This window comes from Gossypium hirsutum, chromosome A01 (assembly GCF_007990345.1).
Source record: "Gossypium hirsutum isolate 1008001.06 chromosome A01, Gossypium_hirsutum_v2.1, whole genome shotgun sequence".
NCBI classification, from domain to species: Eukaryota; Viridiplantae; Streptophyta; class Magnoliopsida; order Malvales; family Malvaceae; genus Gossypium; species Gossypium hirsutum.
The window spans coordinates 31476040-31498628 of NC_053424.1; the positions used below are offsets into that span (position 1 = coordinate 31476040).

Consider the following 22589-nt stretch of genomic DNA (forward strand, 5'->3'; position numbering starts at 1 on the left):
TATCTGTCCTATTTAGTTCTCTAAAGTTCGTAATAATGATGTTTGACTCTGGATCACAGCACTGCTCTTGTCCATATACTCTTTCAGTAAAGACTCAATAGATGAGGAAGAAGATGATTATTTTCTTATTGAACTCATTATTAAGGCGGTATATACTGAGTGAAACCAAGTGGAACAGTCATGGCGTTGGGTCTAATAGCCGTGTTGGAATTTCTAGCTCCTTGATTGTTTCACCCAAAATTTGAGAGTTGTTTCCAACCAGGGTTATATATGTTGGAATAAGTATTGTTGTTCCTATTGAAGTTTCCCGTATAGTAAACAGATGCAGGGTTCGAGGGACACTCTTTAAACACGTGATCCTCACCACAATAAGCACAAGATAACCCAGCTGTTTTCAGCTTTTTAACCTCACTAGGCTTCTGCATGGTCTTTATCATGTTGGCTAAAGAAGATGCTTGAGTAGTAAACGAGGTAATAGCATCAAGTTCAAATGATCTAGCCACTGTTCTACCAATTCCAAATCTTCTTGTGGGGTATTGATAATCATTATTAGCAATTCTCTCCAAAATCTCGTAGTCCTCATTGTAGGATTTATCCAACAAAGTTCTATTAGCTGAAGCATCAACCATCATTTGTGTCTGTGTATTTAAACCATTGTAGAACATCTCCATTTGGGTCCAATGCTAAAATCCAAGCATAGGATGTTTCCTAAGCAAATCTTTGAACCTTTCCAATGCTTTATATAGTGTTTCATCCTCTAGTTGCTTAAAGGATGTTATGTCATTTCTCAGTTTGGCATTCATATTGGGTGGGTTATATCACAGCATAAATATTTGACAAAGATCATCCCATGACTCTACTATTCAAGATGGTAAAGAGCTGAGCCATGTTCTAGCACGATCACTTAAAGAATAAGGAAACAATTTGAGTTTTAAGGCATCTTTAAGGACACCTTGTTGTGTGAAAAAATCACAAACCTCCAAAAAAAGTCTCAAGTGTAATATGGGATCGTCGGTTGGCAAACCACCAAACTGACCAATTGATCAAAGCATCTAAAAGATTAAAGGTTTCAATTCAACGTGTGGAGCTTAAATTTATGGCCTGACTATTTCAGGATTCAGGTTTTCTAAGATAGGCACTACATGCTCTCAAATTGGCCTATCCCAATCATCAAACATCTGAGCAACAGGAGGATTAATATTTTGAGCTCCTAGATTAAGTTGCTTATTCATAGCAAGTGGATTGTTACCATCTTAATTCATTGCTCTTTGTTATCTTCTCCTTCTTAGCAAAGTCCATTCAATTTTTGGATCTAAAGGATAGAGTCTTTCAGCAGGAATGCATATAGCTAGTAATAGACCTGTAGAGATCATGGAACATATAAAAAAGCAACTAAAACTATAAAAATTATAATAACAAAAAATAAAGTTACCAATCGCCAATCCCCAATAACGGTGTCAAAAACTTATCGTGTGTGAATATGATGTGAGAATTGTTTAAGTGTACACGTCGAATCAAGTAATAAAGTGATGAGTGGGTATCGTTCCTATGAGGATTGGATGAGTGCTTTTTGTCTAAGTTATAGTATCATTCGTATGAGGATTGGATGAGTGCTCTTTGTCTAAGTTATCATAATTGAACATAAAAAATAAATGTATCGAATGATGTTTAATAAAGTTAAATTGGGATTAACACAGTAGAAGTGAGAGTAATGGAGTATACTAGTAGAGATTACAATTGAAATAAATCATTGATATCCTAAAATATTAGTTTAGAATAGAAGAATTGAAACAAAATATAGAGGAAGAAATTTGGGTTTCGAAACTCAAATTCCCCCAACTCTGTGTTTTGTTGCTCTTCTTCACCAAAGTTCACAGTTAGCTCAACTTTCCCTTCTTACCACAATAAGACCTCTACCCAAGCTTAGAAAAATTATCGTTTTTTTGTCTCTCCCCTTTTTATTGCCTTTTATACTTAGGTTGTTCTTTAGGGTAAAAGCCGCCAGCCAATGATTGATTTTTCCCTAATTTTGAGATGAATATTCTCCATTACACGTACATGTAGGGGACAAAATGTTGAGTGCTCTCATTGTTGACTAGGTGTTTTTCATTTTCTTCACCAGCATTACAATGGCAACCTCTCATAGTGCCTTGAAAAACCTCCATCCTCTACTATTCTTCTCCCTTAAACCTGTCATTCAACCTTAACAAGACCTTTCCACAAGCAATTAAAAGTAAAGATGCAAAATAAAGTAATCACCATATCAAGTTCTTAGATGCAGTGCTCTATTGACTAGAAATAATCATGCAATTACCTAAACTGAAGCTAATTTTACTTAAGTACAAGCAATTAATTAAGTGTAAAAGTATGAAATATAACTCTTTTCAAGAGTTATCAAGTACCAATATCCCAGTATCTTTCTATCAAGCTATTATGTTTCCTGAAGCTAAGATGTGGATTCAATTCGTTATCACAGAAATTGTACCTATTTTAAATGTTTCTAAAGTTAATACCTTTAGAGCAGTTTACTCTATGCTATTCTACAGAAAAAGCAGGTATGTGTTGGAAAACGGATCCACCAGAACATGGGAAGATGTATTAATAGCCAGAAGGTGGGAGTTTTGTCTCTCCATTTAGTGAAGGCTTTATGCAAAAAGGCGGGTGTACCTATGACATCCACTAAGCAATCGTTGAAACCATCCTAAAGCATTATTGGGGACACCTTGTTCCAACAATACATCGAGCTACGGGACAAACAGATAAAATATTGGAACAAACAACAACAAGAAATGATAGTTACACCCACTTTGTGAAAAAGGTTGGCACGAGCTCAACAAGACGTTAGTGAGAATAGTCATCCAAAGTTAGACTGGATGATGTAGTAGAAGCAAGAATCAAAACCAATTTTTTAAGAGTTTGTTAGGAAAAATAACATTCGATTCCCTAATTATACACTAGATATGTTTGGTTCGACGAGTATAGAACAAGAAGAAGAAGCACCGAAAAGCAAAGAGGAAGAAGAATAAGAGGAGGATGAAGGGGATAAGGAGATGGACAAGGAAGGATGAGGATGATTGAAATATTTTTAATTTTATATAGACTTGTATTAATTTTTGGATAATTTTAATTTAGACTTTGTAGAAGTAGGATTAATAAGTAAATTTTAGTATGTTGCATTCTGTTTAAACTTTCTATGTAGGAACCCAACACAAAGGAGGCGCAAACATATCTAAACTTCACATGATCAAAGGAGGAAGCACCCACTAGTAGCAGTTAAAACAATCATAATAAATCAGGTAACTTATTTCCTTATCTTTTGATAGGCTACACAATAAGGACAATGTGTCAACTAAAGCGTGAGGGTAACATAGATTGTTTTTAAATTTTTATGTTTTTTGGTGTGCTTGAGCTTGTAGAAATACAAGTGATTGGTTAGGAGCATGTACATATGTTTCTTGTGTTTAAGAATAAATCTGGCATGATGATAGGTGATTCTAAACCTTCGATTATTAGACTACTAATGTAACACCCCGAACCCGAAACCGACACCGGAGTCGAACACGAGGTGTTAACTGACTTTAACCCCTTATAAAATTTATTTTCCAGACACTGCCCATATGATCTTATCGTTACTTCCTCATGAAAACAGACTCATCGAGCTTCGATTACATAATTTATTCATCAATTAATTCCACTCCTACTATTTTTAGTGATTTTTCAATCTCATGACACTGCTACTGCCAGCATCTGTTACGAAAGTAACTAGGTCCATTTCATGCCTACCCTTGATCCAACTCAATCGAACATTCGTGCCATTTTCGCATGGCTTAAAGTTTACATGCCAAAGTTCAAACACAATGTAATAGCTTATACATGCCAAAATGTTCTTCTAAGCCAACTAAGAAGAAAGTACCAAAACTTGCTATCCGGTATGATGACTTCGATGACGGCCTGACCCCGCAAAAATAGATGAGTCCAAGCAACCTATAATGGGTGACAAGGAAACACCGAGTGAGTTTATAACTCAGTAAGTCATAAGCAATGCACTACCATCCATCAATAACATTATCACAAGAGGAAACAAAATGGAACGAGACAATTTACTCCATCCATACCGAACCATACCATAGTTCCTCCAACCTATCGATTCAGTTTCATATCAATTCATGCATTCACATTCCAAATACTCATCAATAGGACATTGAAGCATTTTCATAAATCAATTTATTTTCGTTACAATCAAACGACTAAACGGCCTTTCACCCATCCTACGATAAATTTTATGTACGTGACTTCAAGTATATTTGTCACATAGGTTCAAACTTACCGAGCTCAACACCAAGTATAAGCATAGCACCTATTAGCCATGTACTCAAGACACTTACCCGATCCGCTGTCCGCGATCTACTCAATAGTGTCGCACACATAGTGTCCATAATGATTCACGAATGTATATTGAGTCCGCACACTCAGTGCTATATAATCAACTCGCACACATAGTGCTACGTAATCAAATCGCACACTTAGTGCTACATAGTCAAACTCGCACACTTAGTGCCGCATGGTCAATTCACACACTTAGTGCATCATATTCATTTCACACACTTAGTGCAACATAGTCAAATCGCACACTTAGTGCTGTACAATTTAATCCCGCGCACTTAGCGCCAATCTCATGGTCATAAATGGTTATACCCGCACGTTTAGTGCCGAGATCAACAACTCAGTACATCTTACCTCTTTTCTTTTCATTCAACAATTTCATCATCACATACGTACATGCATATATATATGTATATTTATTCATTCCATTCAGCATCAATACATAAACATTATGACCATTTGAAATAATACCAACTACATGCTTAATGACTTACTGTATGTTGGGTAAAATAATTCTGAGTCAGCTACTCGATGACCTTCGATTTCCCCTTGTTGGACGCCTCTCCTTTAGGTTCTTGAGCTTAAATAAATAAATCAACTAGTTTAATTACCTTGCTAGTTATTTATAAAAATACACATATCATCCCAACTCGACACAAGAGTCAAATTCATCACTCAAACATTCACACCAATCTATTTGAATATTTTGGCCGAAACCCTCAATTGGCTATCATAGCCTTAATATTTCAATATAAACATGTATACATCAAAGGCAATTTAAAACACTTAACCCTTATACTCAATAATGAAACCAAACCGTATACCTAATTATTAAACACATCACTTCCAAATGCATGTATTAACTAACATATATCCAATCCACATGCCAAGTTACCATGAATAAATTAAACTTATATATATATATAACCTTTCATACCCTTGTATCTAATGTCATAAGAATAGCCGAATGTCCAAATTAACCAAGCTTAAAGATTTAACCTTCAACACTTTAATATTCCACAACCTATTCTTCAAGGCTTCAAATATAAAGTGATTAACATTTATACTCTTATGCCGAATTAGCTAACACTTTTAATCCATAGCCGAATGTCATTAAACCTAAACCACCATGAAAATTTTACTTATCACCTCATACCTTATTATCAAATTGAACTAATTATGCTTATAAAAATGATATCAAACCGAAACCTTTTGATAATTAAGCCTCTAATTATTTATTTCAATTACCCAAACGAAATTTTCTCACATTTAACACTTATTTACCAACCAATTGTTGAAGACAAACAAAATCTCATTTCCTCCCTTGACAACCACAACCGAAAGCTCAAATCAACCTACTTGGCCAAACATCAACCCTCCTAACAATCAAAACTTAAGCCATGGAATGATTAGAACTTGAACTAACCATCTTCTTTATACAAAATTTTCCAAGGGTTTCAAGGTACTTACCTCTTCTTAATCCTCATCCAAACCGAACATAAGCAAGAGAACTCTTTCTTCTTCCTTTGATTTTTCGGTCAAGAAGAGCAAAGAGGATGAAGCCTTTTTTTTTTCTTCTAGTTTTGGCAAAATGGGGGAGCAAGGATGAAACAACTTTGGTTTCTCCTCCCACTCCCCTCATATTTTATTGTTCTTAACACAACATGTTGTCATAAACTTTTTATAATATGTTTTACCCATCACCAATTGCCTATCCACTTTGTCATGGCCGGCCACTACCATTTAGGGAGGGGGAATTTGACATGCAAGTCCCCTTTTTCTTCCACTTGCACTAATAGGTCCTCATGCATTGACCTATCACATTTTAAAATTTTCTCATATAAGTCCTATTGACTAAATTCACATGCAATCGACTAAATCGAAGCTTGAAATTTTCACACATTCATGATTACATATTCTAGACAATAAACATCACATTCAAACCTTTCGGTGACTCGGTTTAGCGGTCCCGAAACCACTTCCCGACTAGGGTCAATTTTGGGCTGTCACAACTCTCCCTCACTTAAGAAATTTTCGTCCTCGAAAATCTTACCGGTAAATAGGTTTGGATATCGTTCTTTCATCGAGCTCTCAGGTTCCCAGGTTGCTTCCTCGATCCCGTGTTTGAGCCACAACACCTTAACCAACGGAACCCTTTTATTTCGCAACTCTTTCACTTCACGAGCTAGGATATGAATCGGTTCTTCTTCATAGCTCAAGTCAGATTGAATTTCAACTTCTGAGGGATTAATCACATGTGACGGATCGGATCTATAACGTCGAAGCATTGAAACATGGAAGACATCGTGCATCCTTTCAAGTTCAGGGGGCAAAATCAATCTATATGCAACCGGCCCCACTCGTTCGGAAATTTCGTACGGCCCAATGAATCTCGGGCTCAACTTGCCTTTACGGCCAAATCTGAGTACCTTCTTCCAAGGTGACAATTTAAGAAACACTTTATCTCCCACCTGATATTCAATGTCCTTTCGTTTTAAATCCGCATACGATTTTTGACGATCTGTGGCTACCTTCAGACTTTCGCAGATTACCTTTACTTTTTGTTCGGCATCTTTAATCAAATCAACTCTGAAAATTTTACTTTCACCAAGCTCGGTCCAAAACAATGGCGTACGGCATTTACGACCGTACAAAGCCTCATAAGGTGCCATCTTAATACTTGATTGAAAACTATTGTTGTAAGCGAATTCAATCAAAGGTAAATACCGTTCCCATGAACTACTGAACTCGAGGATGCAACATCTCAACATATCCTCAAGTATCTGAATTATCCACTCGGATTGACCATCGGTTTGGGGGTGAAAAGCGGTGCTAAAATGCAGCTTGGTACCCAAAGCTTCTTGCAATTTCTTCCAAAATCGTGAGGTGAATCTTGGATCTCTATCCGACACGATAGAAATAGGTACTCCATGTAATCTCACAATCTGAGAGACGTACAATTCGGCTAGTTTATCCAATGAAAAATCCGTACGCACGGGAATAAAGTGAGCCGACTTAGTCAGTCGATCGACAACAACCCAAATCGCATCCTTCTTACTTGCTGACAATGGCAGCCCGGACACAAAGTCCATTGTGACTCGATCCCATTTCCACTCGGGTATCATGATCGGCTGAAGTAATCCTGAAGGCACTTGATGTTCTGCTTTCACTTGTTGACATATTAAGCATCTCGAAACAAAGTCAGAGATGTCTCGTTTCATACCATGCCACCAAAATTGACGTTTCAGATCGTTGTACATTTTAGTACTACCCGGGTGGATAGACATTCGGCCACTATGAGCCTCATTCAAAATCATCGAAATAAGTTCCGAATTCCTTGGAACACACAAACGACTTCTAAACCTCAAACAATCATCATCATCCATTCGAAACTCCGATTCCTTGTTCGGAACACACTCAGCCCGTTTTGCAACCAATTCATCATCAACTTTCTGGGCTTCACGAATTTGATGAATCAATAATGGTTTGGCTTTTAATTCAGCTACTAACACATTGTCGGGTAGAACAGACAAGTGCACATTCATCGCTCGTAAAGCAAACAACGATTTTCGGCTTAAGGCGTCCGCAACCACATTAGCCTTTCCCGGGTGGTAATCGATGGCAAGCTCGTAATCTTTCAACAACTCAAGCCAACGTCTTTGACGCAGATTTAGGTCTCTTTGAGTCATCAAATATTTGAGACTTTTGTGATCCGAAAATACATGGCACTTCTCACCAAATAAATAATGTCGCCATATTTTTAAAGCAAATACGATGGCAGCTAGTTCGAGGTCGTGGGTCGGATAATTTCTCTCGTGTGGCTTCAATTGTCTCGACGCATAGGCCACAACTCGACCTTCTTGCATCAACACGCAACCCAACCCAAGTAGGGATGCGTCACTATAAATGACAAACTCTTTACCCGGTTCGGGTTGCACCAAAATTGGAGCTTCAGTCAAATGAGTTTTCAGTTGATCGAAGCTTTTCTGACATTTCTCCGTCCATTCGAACTTAACATCCTTTTGAAGTAGCTTCGTCATTGGTGTGGCTATCATCGAGAAACCTTTGACAAATCGTCGGTAATAACCGGCGAGCCCTAGAAAGCTCTGGACTTCGGTAACATTTCTCGGAGGCTTCCAGTTAAGTATGGCTGAAATTTTGCTCGGGTCAACTCGAATACCCGATGCGGATACCACATGACCCTAGAAGCTAACCTCTCTTAACCAGAACTCACACTTACTGAACTTAGCATATAACTGCTTATCCCGCAAAATTTGCAACACTAGCCTCAGATGCTCAGCATGTTCGGTCTCATCTCTTGAATAGACCAAGATGTCATCAATAAACACAACTACGAACCGATCCAAATACGGCCTGAAGATCCGATTCATCAAATCCATAAACACCGCAGGGGCATTAGTGAGCCCAAACGGCATCACTAAGAACTCGTAGTGACCGTACCTCGTTCTGAAAGCAGTTTTGGGTACGTCCGAATCTCGAATCCGCAACTGATAATAACCCGATCTCAAATCTATCTTTGAAAACACCGATGCTCCCTTTAATTGATCGAACAGATCATCAATACGCGGTAACGGATACTTATTCTTTATCGTCACTTTATTCAGTTGACGATAGTTAATGCACAACCTCATAGTTCCGTCCTTCTTTTTCACGAACAATACTGGTGCACCCCAAGGTGAGAAACTCGGTCGAGCGAAACCTCTATCCGTCAATTCTTGCAACTGAGCTTTCAACTCTTTTAACTCGGTTAGTGCCATACGATACGGAGCGATCAAAATTGGCGTAGTTCTAGGTACAAGCTCAATACCAAACTCTACCTCCCGAACAGGTGGCAAACCCGGTAACTCTTCAGGAAAAACATCCGGGTATTCACAAACCACCGGCACCGATTCGGGTTTCTTTTCTAACTCCTTGTCATCAAGTACATACGCGAGGTATGCTTCGCACCCTTTCCTTACATATTTCTGGGCCAACATTGCTGATATTACAGCTGGCAACCCCCCTTAAGTCCGCAGACTCAACTCGGATTATTTCGTTATTTGCGCACCTCAAATCGATAGTCTTGCTTTTGCAATTCACAACCGCATCATGCGCGGTTAACCAATCCAAACCAAGAATAACATCAAACTCGTCGAACAGCAAAAGCATCAAATCGGCCGGAAAATAGGATTCTCGGATTATTAGAGGGCATCTCTTACACACTTTATCAACAAGTACGCATTGACCCAAAGGGTTTGATACTCGAATTACGAGCTCAGTAGACTCAACAGGTAGAGTCTTACTGGTTGCTAAGGTTTCGCATACATATGAATGAGTAGAACCAGGGTCAATCAATGCAATCACATTAGTATCAAAGAGAGTGAAGGTACCAGTGATGACGTCGGGGGAGGATGCCTCCTCTCGTGCGCGAATGGCATATGCTCTAGCAAGAGTACGGTTCTCGGCTCGATCGGCCGTATCAGAGGCCCCCCTCTGACTACCACCCCTGCCTCCTAAAATTCTCGGTGGTCTACCTCTAGATGTCACTCCACTAGGTCTTGCACCTTGAATCTTATTCTTCTCATCCAGCTCCGTGCAATATCTAATGAAGTGGTCCTTCGAACCGCATCCGTAACAGGCCCTGCTAGTAGACTTGCCCCAACATTCACCTAGGTGTCGTCTTCCACATTGGGGACATTCAGGTTTCTCGTGACGATTATTGCCCACACTAGCTACCGAAGTAGCTCGGCAGCCCATCGATGGTCTTGCCCAGATGCAAATTCCCGCAGTCGCCCTCGACTTATTAATGTCCTCCCTGAACTTCTTTACAGCTGAGAACGGAGCTTTACCCGTCGATCTTTTACGATAATCTCTAGCTTCAAATTCAGCCTTCCTCTTCTCCTTTCCAAGTCCTTCTGCCTTGCAGGCTCGTTCGACTAGTGTTACGAATTCTTTTATTTCCAAAATACCCATTAGTAGCTTTAAATCTTCATTCAATCCTTCCTCGAATCTTTTGCACATAGCAACCTCATCAGCTACACACTCCCGGGCATACCTACTAAGTCTTACGAATTCATGTTCGTATTCCGATACAGTCATACGGCCTTGCTTGAGTTCCAAGAACTCCTTACGCTTCTGATCAATGAACCGTTGGCTAATAAATTTCTTTCAGAATTCCGTTTGAAAGAAGTCCCAAGTTACTCGCTCGTTCGGGACTATGGAAATCAAGGTCCTCCACCAATAGTAGGCTGAGTCTCGCAACAAAGATACAGCACATTTTAGACATTCGTCGGGTGTGCATGACAATTCATCGAACACCCGAATGGTGTTATCAAGCCAGAACTCAGCCCTTTCGGCATCATCAGTTACTATGGCCTTGAACTCCTCGGCCCCACGTTTCCTAATCAAGTCTACAGGTGGCTTACTCAGCCTCACAGGATCAGCGACTGATGGCATTACAGGCTCTTGGGGTGGATTATTCAAATTTGGGAATTGTTGGACAGCCGGGTTGGTTCGGGCATATTGCGCGACCCACTCATTCATCATGGTAAAGAAGGCTTGTTTAGCCCCCTCACCTTGATTATTCGCAGATGACTGAGGTTCAACAGGCGGCGTCCCTTGTGCAGGAGCAGCCGCTACACTCTCAACGTCATCCGCTAGGGTTCTTTCTTCACCGGGGTCCATTTACTAATCAAAACAAAAACATTTCAACCGTCAGGAGTCATCACACATTTAAACATTAACATTCGGCATGTATAGCTAGACTCATACGCGCTATGGTAGTCCTAGAACCGACTAAACCATAGCTCTGATACCAATCAAATGTAACACCCCGAACCCGAAACCGACACCGGAGTCGAACACGAGGTGTTAACTGACTTTAACCCCTTACAAAATTTATTTTCCAGACACTGCCCATATGATCTTATCGTTACTTCCTCATGAAAACAGACTCATCGAGCTTCGATTACATAATTTATTCATCAATTAATTCCACTCCTACTATTTTTAGTGATTTTTCAATCTCATGACACTGCTGCTGCCAGCATCTGTTACGAAAGTAACTAGGTCCATTTCATGCCTACCCTTGATCCAACTCAATCGAACATTCGTGCCATTTTCGCATGGCTTAAAGTTTACATGCCAAAGTTCAAACACAATGTAATAGCTTATACATGCCAAAATGTTCTTCTAAGCCAACTAAGAAGAAAGTACCAAAACTTGCTATCCGATATGATGACTTCTATGACGGCTTGACCCCGCAAAAATAGATGAGTCCAAGCAACCTATAATGGGTGACAAGGAAACACCGAGTGAGTTTATAACTCAGTAAGTCATAAGCAATGCACTACCATCCATCAATAACATTATCACAAGAGGAAACAAAATGGAACGAGACAATTTACTCCATCCATACCGAACCATACCATAGTTCCTCCAACCTATCGATTCAGTTTCATATCAATTCATGCATTCACATTCCAAATACTCATCAATAGGACATTGAAGCATTTTCATAAATCAATTTATTTTCGTTACAATCAAACGACTAAACGGCCTTTCACCCATCCTACGATAAATTTTATGTACGTGACTTCAAGTATATTTGTCACATAGGTTCAAACTTACCGAGCTCAACACCAAGTATAAGCATAGCACCTATTAGCCATGTACTCAAGACACTTACCCGATCCGCTGTCTGCGATCTACTCAATAGTGTCGCACACATAGTGTCCATAATGATTCACGAATGTATATTTAGTCCGCACACTCAGTGCTATATAATCAACTCGCACACTTAGTGCTACGTAATCAAATCGCACACTTAGTGCTACATAGTCAAACTCGCACACTTAGTGCCGCATGGTCAATTCGCACACTTAGTGCATCATATTCATTTCGCACACTTAGTGCAACATAGTCAAATCGCACACTTAGTGCTGTACAATTTAATCCCGCGCACTTAGCGCCAATCTCATGGTCATAAATGGTTATACCCGCACGTTTAGTGCCGAGATCAACAACTCAGTACATCTTACCTCTTTTCTTTTCATTCAACAATTTCATCATCACATACGTACATGCATATATATATATATATATGTATATTTATTCATTCCATTCAGCATCAATACATAAACATTATGACCATTTGAAATAATACCAACTACATGCTTAATGACTTACTGTATGTTGGGTAAAATAATTCCGAGTCGGCTACTCGATGACCTTCGATTTCCCCTTGTTGGACGCCTCTCCTTTAGGTTCTTGAGCTTAAATAAATAAATCAACTAGTTTAATTACCTTGCTAGTTATTTATAAAAATACACATATCATCCCAACTCGACACAAGAGTCAAATTCATCACTCAAACATTCACACCAATCTATTTGAATATTTTGGCCGAAACCCTCAATTGGCTATCATAGCCTTAATATTTCAATATAAACATGTATACATCAAAGGCAATTTAAAACACTTAACCCTTATACTCAATAATGAAACCAAACCGTATACCTAATTATTAAACACATCACTTCCAAATGCATGTATTAACTAACATATATCCAATCCACATGCCACGTTACCATGAATAAATTAAACTTATATATATATATAACCTTTCATACCCTTGTATCTAATGTCATAAGAATAGCCGAATGTCCAAATTAACCAAGCTTAAAGATTTAACCTTCAACACTTTAATATTCCACAACCTATTCTTCAAGGCTTCAAATATAAAGTGATTAACATTTATACTCTTATGCCGAATTAGCTAACACTTTTAATCCATAGCCGAATGTCATTAAACCTAAACCACCATGAAAATTTTACTTATCACCTCATACCTTATTATCAAATTGAACTAATTATGCTTATAAAAATGATATCAAACCGAAACCTTTTGATAATTAAGCCTCTAATTATTTATTTCAATTACCCAAACAAAATTTTCTCACATTTAACACTTATTTACCAACCAATTGTTGAAGACAAACAAAATCTCATTTCCTCCCTTGACAACCACAACCGAAAGCTCAAATCAACCTACTTGGCCAAACATCAACCCTCCTAACAATCAAAACTTAAGCCATGGAATGATTAGAACTTGAACTAACCATCTTCTTTATACAAAATTTTCCAAGGGTTTCAAGGTACTTACCTCTTCTTAATCCTCATCCAAACCGAACATAAGCAAGAGAACTCTTTCTTCTTCCTTTGATTTTTCGGTCAAGAAGAGCAAAGAGGATGAAGCCTTTTTTTTTCTTCTAGTTTCGGCAAAATGGGGGAGCAAGGATGAAACAACTTTGGTTTCTCCTCCCACTCCCCTTATATTTTATTGTTCTTAACACAACATGTTGTCATAAACTTTTTATAATATGTTTTACCCATCACCAATTGCCTATCCACTTTGTCATGGCCGGCCACTACCATTTAGGGAGGGGGAATTTGACATGCAAGTCCCCTTTTTCTTCCACTTGCACTAATAGGTCCTCATGCATTGACCTATCACATTTTAAAATTTTCTCATATAAGTCCTATTGACTAAATTCACATGCAATCGACTAAATCGAAGCTTGAAATTTTCACACATTCATGATTACATATTCTAGACAATAAACATCACATTCAAACCTTTCGGTGACTCGGTTTAGCGGTCCCGAAACCACTTCCCGACTAGGGTCAATTTTGGGCTGTCACAACTAAGTTCTATATAGTACACTGTAAATAGGTATTAAGCTATCATTTGTACCAAGTGATATAGAAAATACAAGGAAACGAGCATACTAGAATGAATGATAAATGGTTGAATTTGTGTTTATTTGGTTGATTAAATTTGTCCATGATGAGATATTTAAGGATGACCTAAGGCATTGTTTGGAACACATCCAAAGCCAAAAAGTTATCCTATTTATACTTCACCTTTAGTACCAATTTTGAGCCTTTTGACACTTCTTGATAAACCACATTACAAACCTCAAGCTTAAAAACGTTAATTTGTATATGCCCTTTTTTTGTCCTATATTGCATGATTATAGGTGTCTGGCCATACGTATTGAGGATTAAGTAGATACATCATGGTAGAGGCTATAAAATTAGTGTGAAATAGGAAATATTACTGTGATATGGGAGTTATAGGTTAGCCTAAAAGTGCAAAGCAAGAAGAAAAAAAGTCTATACGAGTAGAAAAAGTACCTAAAAAGCCAAAAGCATTCTTAATTGAAAGAAAATTGAAAATGAATAGTGACAAAGTTACAACAATAAAAAAAAATTCATTCATTAGTGCACCAAAACTTGTAGGCTAGCCGTAGTTATAATGTCATGCTATGATTTCATATATATGGAGAGACAAGGAAGATGAGAGGAGGAGAAATAAGGCGGCGAGCAGGTAAGGGTCATTAAGGGAGGAAGAATAGGAATCAATACAATATGTCAGACTATTTTTATGTTTGTAACCTTTTGATGCTTAATGTTTTTTAATTCCATACCTGTCCCAAGCAGCAAAACATTTGATAAACCATAATTTATACATATTTTTATCCCAGGCTTAACGCATTTATGGATGATTTCTCCTTAGATTTGGTGAATTCGATGCTCCTAATCCTTTAATTTCATGTTTTATACTTAGGTGAGCATAGGAGGGTAAAAGGAGAAAGAAACGGGCTAAAAACAGATAAAATAGGCCAACATGGGAAATCAACGCGGCCTGGACTTCCTTACACGGGTAGACCACACGCCCGTGTCTATTCAACAGACTCGAACACGGGTTGAAGCACTTGCACACGGCGTGTCCCTGTCTAGCCCAAGTCTAGTCCTATTCAGAAAAGGCCACTCTTGAGGGTTTTGAAGCATCCTAAAGCCTATATAAACACCCTAGGAGGTACCTAGAAAAGGGATGGAGGGTAGCAAGTAAGGAATTACTCGAAGGAGGCTGATTGATCCATCTCAGAAGCCGGATTCACCTTCAAGACTGAAGATCTCCCTTTAATTCCCTTCAAGAGTTCTTGGGTTTTCTTTATGTTTTGTTATCATTATTCTTTTGAGATGTTTTCTTTCATAAATATGAACTAAATCCCCTAAATACCTAAGGGGAATGAAACCTAAGATAGATCTTGTTATTATTATCTGAATTATATGATAAATATTTGATTTGTTCTTAATTATGTGTTCTTAATTATTGCTTTGATATTTCAGGATATTAATTCAAGTTTTGATGTGCTTATTCAAAGGAGCAAAAGTCCCTGTCTACAAGTAGATCTAACATAATTAAGCGGAGTTGATTGCACGCCTAGAGATAGGGTGACATAATTTTTCTGGATTAGGGTGAAACCTAATAAAGGAATCCATAAATTGAGTTAATGCAACACTAGGGGTTTTAATTAGAAAGAGATTTCAATTAATCAACCTAGGGTTAGATGTTGTTAGTCTTGAGAGAGATAATAATATAAATTAGGGATTTCTAAAGATTAAGTTAAATGAATAAATTGTCTAATTCAAAGTCAATAAGAAGTGAACTCTAGGTGGATTTTTCCTTAGGTATTGTCCAAATCATTCAGTTTTCCCAAAAGTTATTTCCCCAATTCACTTTCTGTGCATTCTTAGTTTAGTAATTAGTTTAGATAAAACAAATCCCTTTATTTTTAGGCTAGATAATAATAATAAAAAAGTTAATACTAGTAGTTTTAGTTCCTTTGGGTTCGACATTCTGGTCTTCCCGTAAGCTATACTACTGTTCGATAGGTGCGCTTGCCTTTATCGTGATAATAGTTAGCTTTCAAGAACGGTCATTCATAAGTTATAAAACTTATCATGATTTGTTCACATCATGTTTTTGGCGCGTTGCCGGGGAACTAAGATATTAGGAACACTTAAGTTTTATTACTTTAGCCATTTATTTTATTGCAATTTAAATTTTATTTTGATTTTTGTTACTAAATTTTCTTTTTCCTTCTGGCAAGTTTTTATAGTTTATGACTAGAAGAAACCCGTTGGGACCATTGCTTTTTGACAGTGAGTTGATCGCACAGCTCGCAAAAACCGAAGAGAAATAAGGTGAAGCCTAAGCTACACAGAGAAAGAACAGGAGGACAATATTTCCACCACAACCGAGGAGATGGCTGAAAATCAAGAAAATCCACTACCTCCTGCGATTGCTGCTAATCCAGTAAATCAGAATCCTGCTCCTCGTACTATGTATGATTATGCTAAACCTACCTTAACAGGAGCCAAATCGAGCATGGTTAGACCTACTATTGCTGCAAATAATTTTGAACTGAAACCTAACACAATTCAAATGATACAAAAGTTTGTTCAGTTTGATGGTTTGCAGGATGAGGATCCAAATACTTATTTGGAAAATTTTCTGGAGTTTTGCAACACGTTTAAGATCAATGGCATTTCTGACGATACCATTCGCCTTCGGTTTTTTCCCTTTTCGTTGAGGAACAAAGCTAAATAGTGGTTGAACTCATTACCACGAGGGTCAATTACTACTTGGGAGCAAATGACCGAAAAATTCTTACTTAAATATTTTCCACCGGCTAAAACGGCTAAGTTGAGGAATGATATCTCTTCTTTTCTGCAAATGGATCTAGAAGCACTCTATGATGTATGGGAGAGGTATAAGGATCTATTGGGAATGTGCCCTCACCATGGGTTACCACTCTGGCTATAGGTTCAAACTTTTCACAATGGCCTAATCCTTCGACTAGACAGATGATTGATGCAGCTACTGGTGGAACTATCAATAATAAAACACCTGAAGATGCTTATGAATTTATAAAAGAGATGTCACTGAATAATTATCAGTGGCAAGTCATGAGGACAAAACTGACGAAAGCAGCCGGCATTTTTAACGTCGATTCAGTCACTATGCTCTTTAATCAGGTAGAACTTTTGAAAAGAAAAATTGATGGTTTACTTGGCTCTTCACAGGTTCATCCAGTAATGCAATGCGATGCAAGTGGAGGTGGAACGAGCAATTCAAGATACCCACCCTATGGCCACAATATGGAAAACGAGCAATTAAACTATATGGGTAATAATCCTCGACCTCATAATGACCCTTATAGTAACACTTACAATGCAGGTTAGAGAAACCACTCAAATTTCTTATGGGGAGGCCAAGGGAGTCAGAGACCACCACCCCCTCCAGGCTTCCAAAAACAACCTTACCAGTAAGAGAAAAAAGCCGAACCTTGAAGAGATAATGTCAAAATTTATTTCAGTAGCAGAAACCTGTTTTCAGAACGCTGAAACTGCACTTAAAAATTAGCAAGCGTCAATCCAATATCTTGAGAATCAAATTGGGTAGCTGGCTAAGATGATTTTAGAAAGACCACCAAGAAGTCTACCTAGTAACACCGAACCCAAACGAAAAAAGCATGTAAAAGCAGTTACACTAAGGAGTGGGAAAGTGCTAGCTGAATCTGAAAAGAAGCCACTACAAGAAGTTGACGGAAACAAATGAGAGGAGGTAAAATTCGAAAACAATGACAATCCAATGCCAAAGGAATAAAAATCACCAATCTCATATCCAGCAAAGTTGAAGAAAGACCGCATGGATGCACAATTCGGTAAATTTCTTGAACTTTTTAAACAATTGCATATTAACTTACCTTTTGTTGAAGCTATATCACAGATGCCTACATATGTAAAATTTTTAAAGGAGCTTCTAACAAACAAAAGGAAGTCTAAAGACCTATCTATAGTTGAACTTAATGATGAGTGCTCAGCCATACTCCAAAATAAACTGCCAACCAAATTGAAAGATCCAGGAAGTTTTACTATTCCCTGCTTAATTGGTAGTTTGAATGTTGATAAGGCACTAGTTGATTTAGGCGCTAGCATTAATTTGATGCCATATAAAATGTTTAAACAACTTGGTCTTGGGGAACCTAAACCCACTAGGATGAGTATTCAATTAGCTGGTAGATGTATTAAATATCCTGGGGGAATTATAGAAGACGTACTTGTAAAAGTAGATAAATTTATACTCCCTGTTGATTTCGTTGTGCTTGACAAGGATGAGGATGTTGAAGTGCCTTTAGTAGTAGGTCGACCATTTTTAGCCACTGCTAGGGCTGTTATTGATATAGGTGATGGTAAATTGGTACTTAGAGTAGGTGACGAAGAGATTATTTTTAAAATTTATGATGCCATGAGATTTTCTAGGGAACAGGATGACTCATGTTATTTTATTGACTCTATTGATCATGCTACTCAAGATTCTTTTCAGGAAATTGTACATAAGGACACGATGGAACCATGTCTTGCCCAAGGAGAGGGGTTGGATGATGACTCTGAGGTAGAAACCGAACTAAATTCCAATGAAACCTCTAAGACCAGCAGAATATGAGGGTATTAAGGTAAACGAAGAATTTAAGCAAAAACCCTCTATTGAAGAACCTCCCAAACTGGAACTTAAACAATTACCGAATCACTTGGAATATGCATTCCTTGGAAATAATACTACATTACCGATAATTATTGCATCTAACTTGCAACCCAAGGAGAAAGAAGAATTACTCCAACTTGCAACCCAAGGAGAAAAAGAAATTACTCCAAGTATTAAGAGAGCATGAAAGGGCCATAGCTTGGAAAATTTCTGACATTAAAGGGATCAGCCCTTCTTTTTGCACCCACAAAATTTTAATGAAAGATGAATATAAGCCATGTGTGCAAGCCCAAAGACGACTGATGTGACAGCCCTATAGTGACCCTAGTCGGAAAGCGATTTCGGGACCGCTAAACCGAGTCACCAAATTATTTGAATGTGATATTTATGGTTTAAAATATGTGAATATGAATGTGCAAAAATTTTAAGCTTCGATTTAGTTAACTGTATGTGAATGTAGTACATAGGACTTGTGTGACACTTTTGAAATGTGATAGGCTAATCTACAAGGATCTAATAGTGCATGTAATCAAAAGGGAGGACTTGCATGTCAATTTTCCCCCCCTAATTAGTAGTGGCCGGCCATGATCATGGGTGGACAAAATGTTATGGCTAAAAACATGTCATAAACATGTTGGGTTAATGCATTATGTAAGGAATAATAAAATAAAGAGCATGGGCAATAAAGTATTAGTGTTAGTAGGATGAGAAAAAAAAAAGAATGTGTGTGATTGTTTCCCCCCCCCCCCCGCATTGCCGTGAGTTGAAGAAAAGAAAACAAAAAAAAGTGTTCATCCTTGAACATCTTTGGCCGAAAATTTTAAGGAGAAAGGAAGAAGAAAGGTTGAAGAGGTTCGGCCATGCATGTAACTAGGCTAAGGTATGTTTGATGTTGTGCCATGAGATTCATGCATGTTTTAGTTGTTAGCTTGAGTTCTAGCTAGCCCATGGTTCAAATCTTTGCTATGTCATGGAGATGGTATTCGGCTAAAGTGGATTGGTGTTGATGTCATTTACATGCTAAAAATGAAGCTTTGTAATGATGCATGTGATGGTGGATTGATGACTCTTGAATCTTCTTTTTAGCATTTTTGAGTGAGACATTAAGTTCTTTGTTTAACCATGACAAAAATTGAAATGGTACGGTGTTGTGATGCATTCGGCCATAGTAGAAAGTAGAGGAGAAATATGGTTGTTATTCACGTTATTTGGATGAGAAATGGTAGTAAGGTGAAGAGCAAATGTTAATGTTTGATTTACTAGTGTGTATATGTGTATTAGCCGAGTTTTGAATTTGAAACAAAATGGTATGTAGTCAATACAAGCAACCATATTTGTAGGAAGTATTAAGCATATAATCGGCCTCAACCTAGACATGTATATTCGGCCACATGAAATAGATTTGTGTTCTATGTGTTCGGTTAGAGGCAAGCATATTGATGCTTTTATCTTGACTTAGAAAATTCGGCTAAGGGGAATATTAGCTAATATGTTGAATTCGATTCGTGATTTCGTACATATGTGACTCTAATGTCTAATGTATATATGGGCTAAGTACCTTGAGCTTCTCTTTTGATGTTCAAATGAATTGTGTTAAATTGCTTAATGTGATTAAAAATGCGCATGACCATTGTGTATTTGAGCTAAAGGGTGGCCATATGACCTATTAAACTCCTTGTCATATTCGGCCATAAGCTAGCATAATGAGACTTTAATAAGTTAAATTTGTTTGAATTAGCTCAAGAGCTTAGAGGACCACATTTGGATAAGGGAAAGGAAAAAGTTATCGAATAGCCGCCGAAATCGTTCGACCACATCCGAGGTAAGTTTTCGAGTAATGGAACTTAGATTATGATTTGATTAGATCATGTTTTAAGCAAATCAAACTCATGCTCTTTGTATGTGGCTATTGAGCCGAAATTGCAAGTGTGATAAGTGTCTTGTGTTTGAGCTTTGGTAATGAAAATGAAATACGGATGTGTCATGATTTATTGATAAATGTGCATGGTTATTCGAATGATGTCCGGGCTAAGTCCCGAAGGCTTTGTGCTAAGTGACTATATCCGAACTAAGATCCGAAGGCATTTGTGCGAGTTACTAATTCCGGGCTAAGCCCGAAGGCATTGGTGCGAGTTACTAAATCCGGGTTAAGTCCCGAAGGCATTTGTGCGAGTTACTATAACCGGGCTATGTCCCGAAGGCATTTGAACGAGTAGCTATATCTGGTTAAATTCTGAAGGTACGTGATTCGGGAATGAGCGATCTTGCTGTAAAAATTTCAGTTAATACGCTTGTAAAATCCCAACAATGAGGTATGTTTCGTATGTGCATTGGAATAGTTGATTCCCTTCGAATAATATTCGCTCAGTCGAGTAATGAACTTCCGGTATTTGGCTAAGATGATCCCTTATGTATGAATATAGGGGTTGGAATGTGAAGTAGGAATGATTTGAGAATATGTATATATGGAATTATCCATTTAGTTATATGAATGCTATACTTCAGTTGTGCTTAAATTCTTTGCTCAAAACTTACTAAGCATTTAATGTTTACTCCGTTTATTTAATTCTCTGTTTTATAGATTTTGGTCCTTCAGCTATCGGACTCGGGATTTTTGAAGTCGAATTCGCCCACACTATCAAAGCTCCTTTTGGTATATTTTGGTTGAACTTTGAAATGGCATGTATAGGACTACCCTTTTGTTGTTGGTCATGTACCTTTCGGTTTTGTGTAAATTTGGATAGCCATGCGAAAATGGCTTAAATATACTTTGATCATAGCATTATAATCGTTTTGTATGTTGTCCGTCGAGAGGTATGGAAATGTTGGTAACGGTTAGTCATGGGAATGGTTATTCATGATCACTTTTGGTATATGTATGACAAACTCTAGTTGATCCATGGAGGATCATGAAATAGGTAAAGTTTACCTTAAAAATAGATGCTGGCTGCAGCAGTGATGTGGATGTGAAAAATCACTAAAAATAGTAGGAATGGAATTAAATAGTGAATAAATTATTTAATCGAACCTTAATGAATCTATTTTCATAGGAAAGTAACGAAACGTTCATATGAACAGTATATTATGAGATGTTAAAGTTTTCGTGGGACAGGGCAGAACAGTTTCTGGATCCCCTGATCTGACTTTGGAAATTCATTATAAATTAACCAGAGACATTTAGATGTCATTCCATATATGTATAGATTCATTTTTGAGTCTAGTTTCTATAGAAACAAACGGCATCAGTATTGAAGCCCTGTACAGGGAGATATCCAAGTCGTAATGCATGAAGGTTAGTGTAGTCGCACCCTGTAACAGGGGAGACTTTAACTAATAAACTGTACTAATTCGCCCGACCAAAAATTCTAGAAAAAAATATGTAGATGGAAATATGAGTCTAGTTTCAGGGAAAAATTACAAAACTGATTTTCGAGTTTTGGAACTCAAGATATTATTTTTAAGGTGACTGTGACGCAGTTCGCCAACTGCCTGGAAATTTTTAAAATGGACTGTGAAAGTAAATGAATTAAGTCGGTTAGCACCTCGTGTTCGACTCCGGCAACGGTCTCGGGTATGGGGTGTTACAACTAAATTGGTATCAGAGCTACGGTTTAGTCGATTCTAGGACTACCGTAATACGTTTGGGTCTAGCTATACATGCCATTCTCATGTGATTATTTGATAGTGTGGTGATTTCTGACATTTGCAAATGTGTTTATAGTAATGGATCCCGATCCCGACCGAGCGGTAGCTGATGATCTTGAGAGTGTAGCGCCTGCTCCCGCACAGGGGACAGCTCCGGTGGACT

The 22589-nt window shown here is 37.9% G+C and overlaps 2 non-coding genes across 2 annotated transcripts; one reads left to right on the plus strand and one right to left on the minus strand.

Annotated features, from left to right (window-relative positions):
- The first annotated feature begins 687 nt into the window (after positions 1-687).
- Positions 688-794, plus strand: LOC121206691 (small nucleolar RNA R71). The gene has a single exon (XR_005901839.1). It is a non-coding gene; the product is annotated as a small nucleolar RNA R71 (small nucleolar RNA).
- Positions 795-16936: 16142 nt separating this feature from the next.
- On the minus strand, positions 16937-17043 carry LOC121208004 (small nucleolar RNA R71). Its single transcript, XR_005903051.1, has one exon. It is a non-coding gene; the product is annotated as a small nucleolar RNA R71 (small nucleolar RNA).
- Between the last annotated feature and the right edge of the window lie 5546 nt (positions 17044-22589).